The 12,245-nt window shown below is 45.2% G+C and overlaps 1 long non-coding RNA gene across 2 annotated transcripts in view; it reads left to right on the top strand.

Annotated features, from left to right (window-relative positions):
* The window catches only part of LOC135981943 (uncharacterized), a 104,339-nt gene extending 93,217 nt beyond the window's left edge, over positions 1-11,122 (top strand). For both annotated transcript variants that reach the window (XR_010599164.1, XR_010599162.1), the window contains one exon: positions 5,802-11,122. This is a non-coding gene — a long non-coding RNA (uncharacterized LOC135981943). The remainder of the gene's footprint in view (positions 1-5,801) is intronic.
* The last annotated feature ends 1,123 nt before the right edge of the window (positions 11,123-12,245 follow it).

Below are 12,245 nucleotides of genomic sequence, written 5' to 3'. Positions count from 1 at the left end.
AACACTTTGAAGCAATTCTCAATTGCCCCTCAGTCATCAGTGATGAGGTCATTGACAAGATGCCCCAGGTTGCAGTCAGTGACTCCATGGATGCTTCACCAGAAGAGGACGAAATGAAGAAAGCTATCAATCAGCTGTCAAGTGGCAAAGCCCCAGGGTCAGATGCCATACCAGCAGAGGTGTACAAAGTCGGTGGACCTGTGCTGCTACGGAAACTCACTGAGCTGTTTCAGTCCTTCTGGAAGCAGGGAACCATTCCAGAGGAATTTAGAGACGCATCCATCTTGCACCTCTATAAGAGGAAGGGCAATCGCCAGGTATGCAACAATCACCGTGGAATCTCGCTGCTTTCTACAGCGGGGAAAGTTCTTGCATGGGTTCTGTTGAACCGATTGATCACTCACCTGGAGAAGGACTTACTGCCAGAATCACAGTGTGGCTTCCGCAAGGGACGTGGGACTATTGACATGATCTTCGCTGTGCGTCAGCTACAGGAGAAATGTCAAGAGCAGAATCGTGAACTCTACACAACTTTTGTGGACCTCACGAAAGCATTTGACTCTGTCAGTTGCCAGGGCCTGTGGAGGATCATGTCGAAATTTGGCTGTCCAGACAAATTTATACAAATGGTACGTCAATTTCATCACGGTATGATGGCTCGTGTCCTGGATGATGGTGAAACATCTGAGGCCTTCCCAGTCACCAACGGTGTCAAGCAAGGGTGTGTTTTAGCACCCACTTTGTTCAGCATGATATTCTCTGCCACTTTGACTGATGCCTTTCAACACTGCACTGAAGGAGTAGGCCTGAAGTATAGAACTGATGGGAAACTATTCAATCTGAGGCGACTGCGTGCCATCACCAAGGTGAAGGAAACTGTACTTCGAGACTTTCTCTTTGCCGATGATTGTGCTCTGAATGCTAGTACAGAGCCAGAAATGCAAGCCAGTATGGACAAGTTTTCAACTGCATGCAATAACTTCAATCTCATCATTAACATCAAGAAGCTCGAGGTCATGCACCAGCCAGCTCCCCATGCGCCGTACTCAGAACTGTCCATCACTGTAAATGGACAGAGACTTCAGACAGTGGACCACTTCACGTACCTGGGCAGTATCCTTTCCCGAGCAGTGTCAATCGATGATGAAGTAAACTGCAGAATTGCTAAAGCCAGCTCTGCATTTGGCCGATTGCGCTTCAACGTTTGGGAACGTCGAGGGATCAGCCTACCAATGAAGCTGAAGGTCTACCAAGCAGTTGTGCTTCCAACTCTGCTGTATGCCTGCGAGACGTGGACTGTCTATCGGAGTCATGCATGAAGGCTCAATCACTTCCACATTTCCTGTCTGCGAAAGCTTCTAAAAATCAGATGGCAGGACAAAGTGCCCGATACTGATGTCCTTACTAGAGCCAGTCTGCCGTCAATTCACGCATTGCTGATGAGAGCCCAGACCAGGTGGGCCGGACATGTTGTGAGAATGTCAGATGAACGCATTCCTAAACAGCTCTTCTACGGAGAACTCACTCAGGGAAAGCGCTCCCATAGAGGACAAAAGAAGCGATTCAAGGACATGCTGAAGACCTCTTTGAAGTCCTTCGAGATCAACACCGCCACATGGGAAACCTTCGCACTGAACCGTCCAGCGTGGCACAGCCTCATTCACACAGGCAGTAATACCTCTGAGGCGAGGCGTATTGCTGAGGCTGAAAAAAAGCATGAGCTGCGCAAGTCCAGAGCTGCTCGTACATCATCGACAGTGCCACTACATGTATGCCCGACGTGTGACAGGACGTTTCACGCCCGAATCAGACTGATCAGTCATCTTCGGACACACAAAGCCCGGTCATCGAAAAAATGAGTTGTTGAGGTCTTCATTGATAACGATGGACAAACATCATGTGGCTATTCAACACTTGGACCCAGACCTGCTCCCCTGTCCATAGTGGCCTCAGGTGTAGCAAGCTGCCTACTTAGTTTGGCATCCTCTTAACTGCTTCTGTCCATTGTTCCCCCACTGGGCTGCAACAAACTACAGAATCAGAGGACCTTGAATGCTTATGGATTAAAGTTCTAACTGATGTGCATCTGATACAGATCACCACATCTCATTAGAGAACACGCTCCTGACACATGGGTCCATAATGTGTAAGGATTAGAGGCTAAAATTAGACGCAATGTCAATCAACACGGTTTCATGGAAGATAGGTCTTGTCATATAAACCTTTTTTTTCTTTTTTTTTGACAAGATTACGGTCTAGTAAGTTGAAGATAACTGTGTCGATATAAAGCAACAGAGAGTCCTGTGACACCTTTAAGACTAACAGTCTGTGTCGATATAGTATACTTGCATTTCTCCCAGGCAACTGACTTTGTACCACATAACATTTTATTTAAAACCTTGTATTACAGGGAACTTGCATTATATGAAAATATTTGCAGGGGTGCTGCAAGTGGAGCTAACATTCAAGCCCTGTGCAGACAGACTGATTTCCTTGTACCTCCTCCAACCTCCATGCCAGTTGCTGCAGAAGCTGTTCCAATTTACACCAAGGGACAGGTCCCGTGTACAGCTGGCCCAATGCAAAAGCAGATTAAAGCCACCTTTGTGATTCTCACAATCTTCTGACCCAAGCGTTCCTCACCTGGGCCGCAGGAGCTGACCCTCTGAAATCAACGAAGATACTTAATGCTGTTCATTTGAACCTCAGTTCCCAGAATGTACTTCCTGCTCACAGCTCTTTCTTATCAGCATTAGAAAGAATGTGTGCTCTGGGAACAGAGTTATGAGCTTTAATTTTGGAGGATGTTCCCCAGTGTTTCCCTAGAGCCGGATTCTCCTCTCACTTACACCAGTGTAAATCAGAAGTAAATCCATGGAATTCAATGGAGTTCCACTAGTATGAGTGAGAGGAAAATCAAGCACTCAAACCTGAATTTTCAGAACTGTTCACTAACTTTGTGTGCCCTGACTCCTGGGTGCCCAGCCGGAGGTACTTTGTATTTGATTTTCAGAGTGACTTAGGCCCTATGGCTCCCGCTGACTTCAGCTGAAATTCTGGGTGCTCAGCATGACCCAGAACAAGGCCCAGTAGCTCTCAGGTTGGGCACCCAAAACTGCAGCCATGTAAACTCAGTGGACACTTCTGCATGATTCCAATGGCCTGATTGCCCACTACCTTGCACTTGTTTCATCATTTACACCCTTGCCAAGTGAGTGCAAAGTGCTCAGTGTCCATTCAAGGGAAGAAGTTGCATGGCACAGGGCACTGGGAGATGGAGACTTTCATCTCTACATTGTGGCTCAGCAACACCCCAGGTCCGTGATAACTAAAAGTCATTACCATCTGATCACTGTTCTCTGGCCCCTGTATGAAATGAGTCTAGTCTAGGCTTTAGTCTAGTTCCTAGTGGATAGCTGTCCATGTGAACAGAAACCAGCACAACTACTGCATGATTGTCAGCAACCTCAGCTGAAAGGTCAAGGACTGAGTGGGCCATGAGGACTGAACTCCCCTCTAGCCACCAGAGATGTCACCTCAAGGTGAATATTATGGCACATTGTTATGGCAGGGAGTAAAGAAGAGCTGGCTGAATAACTCATGAATAATATCCATGGTGAAATCTGGCAATTCCTGGGTAATTATGTGGGAATAAATGTTTCCATTCTTCATGCAACCCTGGTGTGATGGAAGTTTGGGAGGCAGCTCTGGAGAAACAGAGAACTTGACTTTCTAGGTCTGTCATTCTGCATGAAGTACAGCACTACAAGCCTGCAGACAAAAAAAGTGGACTAAGCAATTCTCTGCATGTGGCTCAGACCCTGTAGTCCAGAAAGAGAAACAGATGATGCTCACGGCTGGTGCAAGCTACACATCATTCCAATTCAGGGACTGCTATCTTTGTCATGATTTGATAGGCATCATTACAGGGTATATTTCAAAGAGGTGTTATATCTTGTATAGAGGTGAGTGCCTTTGTTTGAATACTTCTTCCTGCTGCCTGGCAAGAGAAATATGTTTGGATGCATAAAGAATTTTGATAATTGAAATGCTGCATGTTAATACACTGATCAAAGCAATGAACATTTCCAGGGTAGGTAACATCTGTTCACCAGGGAAGGATCTTGCCAAGATGTAAACTTTTAATACCTTGTCTATACAAAGGGACTTTTGTAGGATTTCCCACCATTGCTAGGTCTGGCTCCACCAGAGTTAGCAATCTCTGGAACCTTAGTATAGGTGAGCTATTGGCTGCTGAACGTTACCTATTAAGCACTGTATCAATAAGGCCTATGCAGAGCCAAGTTAGACCAACTGGTGTTTAAGGGTACATCTACACAGCAAATTAAGGTGTAACTGTAGTGTGGATAGGAAGGTAATATCAGTAGGGAATATATGGCAGCATGGGCTTCAACACTGACTAACAGCCCTAGAGAGAGCCTGCCAGGGACTCTGGGTGCATACTCAAGCGGCTAGCCTGCACCGAAGTGCATTGTCGCTACTACAGTATTACTACTTGTGCTAGCTAGATTAAAGATAGCATGGTTATGCTTGCCTGTACTTCCATCATACTTTCATTTGTAGTGAAGACCTATCCTAAAAAGCCATCAGCCTCTTTGCACTATGGTTTCTGGTGCTGCTGTCACCAGTGGAAATAAATGAGTGGTAGCAGCTTAGACGAGGCTAAAGAGGGACCATGATTTTGTGGTTAATACACATGACTAGACATTAGTGAGCGCTGGGTACATTTGCTGGCTATGTTTCTGATTCATTAGATGGTCTGGGACAGGTCACTTAAGGACTGATCCTGCACTAAAGAAGACATTTTGCCATTGAATTCACTAAGTGCAGGATCAAGCCCTTAATCCTTCTTGATGTCTCACTTCCGCATGCTGAACAATAAGGAGAATACTGCTCATAGATGCACTCTGCTGCGGGGGGCTGTATTTAGGATGAAATGTAAAACAAAGGTCCTGATCTCGTGTGGTCATTAAAACTCCTCTCTGGCACTTTTCAGAAGAGTAGGAGTGTTTACTCCAATGTCCTGTGTAGCTACATTTTGCCTACCAAGAAAGTGCTTTGGGATCTTCAGGGAGGAAAGATGCTCTATGGGAATTGATACGTTATGGTCAGAATAAAGCTTAGCAATATGTATTATGTATCCACTGTTTTATTAGAAAATGGAGCAGATCTTGAGGGCCTTACTTAATTTATACTCAGCCCTTATTCAGGCAAAATTCCATTGAGAAACGACTGAGTAAAAACCAAGGAAGGTGCTCAGGATATGACCCTTTAATAATACGTAGCACTTTGACAGTGTTTTATACCCAAAGACCCCAAAGCTTTTTAACAGCCTGATCCAAAGCCCATTGAAATCAAGGCAACTGAAGTCTTGTCATTGATTTCAATGGGCTCTAAAACATGAGTGTAGGAAGCCTCTCAAAACTCCTGGAGGCAGGCAAGTATTATTAATCTCATTTTCTGGCTGGGGAAACTGAGGCACAAAGGTGCAATGACTTGCTTGGGACTCTGAGTTTGCTGCTAAGTACATACAGTATTAATAAATGACAGTTAACTTGTTGACTAATAAAAACCCTCTCACTAAATCAATGTGAAATGTGCTACACCTTATAGCTAAACATCAGATAAAGAGCCCATAGGAGAAACTTTTCAATTTAAAAAACAAAGAAACAAAAACTGATTTGGTTGTACATGAATTAAGCATTGACTTATTTTAAGTGAATCCAAAGAGTTCTTCTGACTATTCTCCCTTTCCCTTCCCTCCTTCCATGTCTGTGTAGCTGTTATGCTTTATTCACAGATAATTGGAAATAGAATGTAAACTCACTGACTGACTCCAACTGAAACTCAGAAGAAATCCGTGACTAATGAGCGTTTATTTAAAGAAGTCTTGCTTTTCTGTGATGAGGATGGGTGGCAGGTGCACACTGCCCGAAGTCAGCAAAAGAGAATGGAAATCTCTTCTGGATTCAATCAAAAACACCTTTGAACTTGGAGAAGGTTTGAAATCCAGGAACTGAATTCCCCAGCTGCTCCCTATGTCTGTATTGGGCTGAACCAAACACCCAGATGTGAATACTGTAGACTTCAAGGGCATTCAAAATCTGGATGTTGATCTGAATTTTGCTGCTTGAGGCCATCTCTAAATAATAGGAATATACCTTCCTTTATCTATCCATCTGTGTAGACTTTTACACCATATTAATCATCTGTTAGCTATCTCTGTCATAGAATCATAGAAATATCAGGATTGGAAGGGACCTCAGGTAGTCACCTAGTCCAACCCCCTGCTCAAAGCAGGACCAATCCACAGACAGATTTTTGCCCCAGATCCCTAAGTGGCCCCCTCAAGGATTGAATTCACAACCCTGGGTTTAGCAGGCCAATGCTCAAACCACTAAGCTATCCCTCCCCTTGCCATCTGCTATGATTTATGATTTAACTTTGTAAGAGAGTTGGCATACTGTTAATAGAATATGCTGTCTAAAATAAAGTTGCATTGTACAGTATTGTGGTTTTTGTCTCATCACTTCCAGGCTGTTTTCCATGCACAAGGGGCAAACATGTAAAGCTGTGGCTTCAATAGCGTTTCCCACAAAGTCTCCCACTATTTTACTTTCCATGGTGCAGCTTCAGTGGTGAAAGCACTAGTGTAGACTGCTGATAGTTTTACCACTGTGTTCTCTAATCCTGCTCAGAGCAGGTCTAGATGACTTGTTGGCCAAAAAACCCATCCATCCCTTATCTACACTAGTGCTCCCACCATTGCTTGTACTGATAGAACAGTGAAACAATATTCCTCTCAAAATATACTTAGTCTAACGTCAACGAGGCCTAAAAGTCTGAATGCACTTTTATTGTTGATCCCGAAAAAAATAACAAACCAGAAAAGAACAGGAGAAAAGTCTCCTACAGAGAGCATGGTGTGTGTGTCTCTGCTAGAACATGCTGCAGGAACTCTGCCTCACAAAATAGCAGTTGCACTTCAGGCAGCAGACTCCTTGCAATCTAATAGTGCAGTACATATAAATAAATAACACAACTCAGTCAGTTTCCTGTGATCTTTGTATTCAGTAACGCAAACATGTAAAATAAATCTGAGACCATCTTAAATGGGAAAGTCCTTGTTTAGGCAATCAATCTATCACTAAAGGGACACTGTCAAATCCTGTTCGGATTTACTACTGACATCATGGATTATTAAACCCAACATTTTTTTAGGGATCTAGGTCCTGGTTCTCCTCTCACTTACTCACTTTGCACCAGTGTAACTCCATGGGTCAGATCCTCAATCCCTGCTTTATGCTGTTTAGGCTCTACACCACCTACTACTGGTGCCCCTGGCTGTTGGAGGGGATCTGACCAGAGCATGTTGTGCTCTGGCAATTCCTGACCAGTGAAATGGGATTATTTTTGCTGTTCTTCTCTAAACACCCTCCAATTTGTCAATATCTTTCTGACAATGCGGTGCCCTGTACTGACTGCAGTATTTCAGCTATGATCACAGCAGAGCCATATACAGAAGGATTATTATTTCCACACTTTGCTTTGGCTGTATATGTATATTGTTTTGCTACTCTGATGCAATCAGTTAACTCATGGTCACTGGCTCCAAGTTTCCCTACTATTTTTACATTCTCACCCAGTTCTTCCCCATGGGAAAGCATGGGAGCCAGGATGAATCTCTGATTAAAAGCGCTACTCTCCAGATCATAAAATGGTCTGTGAGGAAACAAGCAGGTTAACGTCTGCCAATAAACTGAGCTCTTCTGCAGTCACTGCTAGGTCAGGGGAGTAAACCAGCCACAGTGAACTCTGTGGCATCTCTTCACCTTCTGCTTTCCTGGGTATGCCTTCATCCCTACAATCCTTTGTACCCTCAGCACAATTCACTCCAATAACTGCAGTCATTAAAGGCGTCTGACATACACTCTCAGACTTATGCAGACTCCTCTTTTCTCTGTGCCTCAGGTGTCAAGGCCAATGAACCAGTCATAAATGCCAAATCCTCTTAGAATATCATGCACTGAAGTCAGACCCAATGGCAAATCTATGACATAGTCAGTAGCAAGGCATATTAATATTGTTGAAGCCTGAAGGTGCACTCATACCATCAAAACTCAATGGAGCTGTTATCATCCTATGGCTGTTCAGTGACCTATATGAAATTAGTTAGCAGTCTTACACTAGTTCCTAATAGATATTAAATATTTCCACGTCATAAAAAAGCCACCATCCACTAGTGCTACTTGACACCTGGATTGGCAGTCTCCCTCAGTGACTGAATGGGTGATGAAGAATGAACGATCTTGTGACTTGGTCAGTGGGACCCTGCAGGTGGTGGGAGTAGGAGAAGGAAGCTTGTGTTGTTGCTGCTTGACTTGTATATTTTGGGGGAATAAAGAGAGAACTTTATTCTCTGGGGCTATCAATCTGATCCCTTTCACTAAAATCACTCAAAGTACAAACAGAGGCTCCCTCCTGCCCTCCAGTGGTTCAGATTGGTGGATTTATGCCCGTCTATGTTACTGTCTAAAGCAGACGAGGGCAAACTATGGCACCCACGGGACCGTCCTGCCGGGCCCCCGAGCTCCTGGCCCCCTCCCCCGCAGCCTTAGCTCACTCGCTCCACTGCTGGCACAATGCTCTGGGCGGCAGGGCTGTGAGCTCCTGGGTCAGTGCAGCTGCAGAGCCCGGCCTGACCCAGTCTCTGTGCTGCGCGGTGGTGGTGTGGCCCGGCTCCAGATGGGTGCCGCGGCTATAGCGCCACCAGCCACTGGTGCTCCAGGCAGCGCGATAAGGGGACACAGAGCGGGGGGGGATAGAGGGCAGGGGAGTTTGGGGTGGTGATCAGGGGGCAGGGATATGGATAGGAGTTGGGGCGGTCAGGAGGGAATAGAGGGTTGAATGGGGACAAGGGTCCTGGGGGGCAGTCAGGAAGGAGGGGGGATTGGATGGGGTGGCAGGGTGCGGGATTCTGAGGGCAGACAGGGAGAAGGGATGGTTGGATGGGACAGGAGGACTGGGGGGGCTGTCAGGAATGAGAGGAGGGGTTGGATGGGGTGGCGGGGGTCCAGGGGCAGTCAGGGGACAGGGAGCGGGGGGGTGTGGATGGAGCAGGGGTCCCGGGAGGGCTGTCAGGGAACAGGCGGGGTTGGATGGGGCAGGAGTCCCGGGTGGGAGGGGCGGGCACAGATAGGAAGTGGGGGCCAGGCCACAACCCCCTCCCCTAACTGTCCCTCCATACAATTTATGAAACCCGATGCGGCCCTCAGGCCAAAAAGTTTGCCCACCCCTGGTCTAAAGGGATGGTAGCTCAGCACTTGCTTACAATCCTCAAGGTTTAGAGGGCAGGGATAGTTCAGTGGTTTGAGCATTGGCCTGCTAAACCTAGTGTTGTGAGTTCAATCCTTCAGGGGGCCATTTAGGGATCTGGGGCAAAAATCTGTCTGGGGATTGGTCCTCCTTTGAGCAGGGGGTTGGACTAGATGACCTCCTGAGGTCCCTTCCAACCCTTATATTCTATGAGGTTGCAGATTTGAGTTTCATATAGCAAGGCTACCTCCAGTTCATGCAGTCACAAAACTGGTACTTGATCCATAGGGTTAGGGAGGTCAGGCAGTCAGATGTGATGCTAGCAACACTCCTTCCTTGTGTACTGTTGGCTATGTAAGCCTGATGAGTCATCTATGATTCCATAGACTTTGATGTTCCTGTTCATTTTATATTTATGTTATGTATGTCCACTACTGAATTAAGGCCCAGGCCATCACCCCTTTCTCTTTAATTCCTCCCCCACTCTCAGCTGTAGTTAGTTGTTTTAGACAGCCGCTGTGCTGAAAGGACTAGACACATCTTATAGGACCTCTGCTCCCCCTTGTGGATAAGAATAGAACTTCTGGAATTCTTTGTTCCAAAAAAATCCCAGATTTATAAATCTGGAGCAAAAACAAATACAGTTCTTCCCCCTTCACAAAAGTGATTTACACATCTCATTCTATTTCAGTTGTGTAATTCTTTTTTTGGCAACCAAACCTACACTTCATGGGTCTGTGTTATTCAGAGGACACATGCCTCAGGGAAACATTCAAAAACTGATTATTTCATCTAAACCACATCATACTGGCACATGCTGTTTTTTCCCTTCTATTTCCTTTCCCATCAATGCAAATGCCAACATCTATGACATGAAAATCTCTTTTATAATCATACTTATCCTCCTGGCCAATACACTCAGTTATGCTGATTCCTGCAACAGCACTATTGTTAACCTGGGAGTGATTTTAATAGTCCCAAACACTTGACAGTGACTATTAAATGAGTTATATTGGACATGCTTGTTAACAAAGATGAGCCTGAGCGGCAAAGCTCAGATTTGGTTTTGTATTCTGACTTTCCCAAAGTTCAGTGATGTTCAGACCTGGGGTTTTGGTTTGGTCCAATATAGAGGGTCAGGCCTAATTCCAGATCTTAACTTCACCAAAATTCTGGTGAGACCAATTGTAGAAATGGGGCCAGCTAGAAATTCTGACCCAGACTGAATTGCCACTACCTTAGAGTGGATTGCAAGTTGTCTGCAAGCCCAATAGAATGTGAAGGTCTCAGCTGAGACTTCAAGGCCTCCTGAAGTTGTGTTTTATACAGAAGAGTTATGGGTAATATGAATAGTGTTTGGGACATGACGCTCAAGGTCACTTTCCCAGCCCATTGCTCTAAACATGTCATCCCTATACCCACACACATTTTGAATCTCTCTGTTGGCTCCCACTTCTTCACCACATCAAATACAAGCTTTTTGCCCTTACCTTTAAGGCCCTTCACAACACACTTTATCCTCTCCTGCCACTTTGCTCCATTGATGATGCCAGCAATGGGTGTTTGTTCTCCTGCACGTTTCCTTCTGTGCTCTCCCTGAACTAGTTATAAAACCACTACCCTGTTCTTATTCAAATCCTTTCCAACCCACTGCTATCCTGATGTTTATGGAAAACTACCAGCTGATATCAATTAGGCAGGGGGCCACTAGGGACTTCTTATATTCATCTCATTTACTTACTTATATTGTAACATTGATCATAAATAAAAAAATCAATTGAGTCAAAACAATCTAACTGTGCACACAAGTAGTCTATGCACCCATGTGTTTCGTGTCACTGTTTTCCTTGTCCTCTGGAGTCTCTACCCTCTGTTTGCCAGAAGCTGGGAATGGGCGACAGGGGATGGATCGCTTGATTACCTCTTCTGTTCATTCCCTCTGGGGCACCTGGCACTGGCCACTGTTGGAGGACAGAATACTGGGCTAGATGGGCCTTTTGTCGGACCCAGTATGGCTGTTCTTATGTTCTCTCTCCCACATTCTTCTTGTTGATTCAGGTATTAAATTTGATTGTAAACTCTTCAGGGCAAGAGCTCTGTTTGTAGAACATCCTACACTTTTAGACCTTGATCCTCCGGACACTCCAGTAACAATAATGATAATTACTGTAATCATAAATAATACATTGGGTGGTTTAAACATACCCTTGAGGATAGACGGGTGTCCACGATTTTCAGAGCACAGCCAGTTGCTTTCTATAAGGTGCATGAGTGTCCCCAGAGAAAGGTTTTTGAAATTTTCTTTCATTATATAAAAACTGAGATTGCTGAGATCCAAGAAAGGGTGAAGCTTCCTGTTTTCTTGGGTATCGGGAATCACCTGAAATTCTCTTCCCTCTTTTTCCAGTGGTGCAGGATCAATTGGCTTTCTTTGCCAGGAGGGATTGGATTTTGTGCAGTGTCTCTTCCTGATATTGTAAAATGAGAGCCTTCTCCTGAAGACGATTTTGTAGTCCCCTCTATATAACGCTGGTAGCCCTTTTTATCTGAGATAACCATGGGTCCTTGGGGATCAGAGGCTCCTAGACTTCTTCTGACAGGGAGATCCTCCAAGATGTACACTGATTAGATAAAGAAATGCTCTACTGCAAGCTGTGTACATTCCTGATTAGTAACCCCTTCTTCTGAAGAAGTCCCTGTGTCTCTGTTCCTCAGCTGGGGGCACCATATGATAAGAGTGTCCAGTGGAGTAGCATCTTCCACCACTAGGCTGTTGTGGGGAGATTGAGAGGATTAGCCATTGGTAGCCTTAGGATATGTCCACAGACCAGTCAGAGTATCATCTGGGTATGTCTCAATCAGTTTCTCAGGCATTGGTGCATCTCAGTCCCTCCTGTTCTCTGCCTGTG

The sequence above is a fragment of the Chrysemys picta genome, chromosome 1 (assembly GCF_011386835.1).
Source record: "Chrysemys picta bellii isolate R12L10 chromosome 1, ASM1138683v2, whole genome shotgun sequence".
In the NCBI taxonomy this organism is placed as follows: domain Eukaryota; kingdom Metazoa; phylum Chordata; order Testudines; family Emydidae; genus Chrysemys; species Chrysemys picta.
This window is presented reverse-complemented; position numbering and strand designations above follow the sequence as displayed.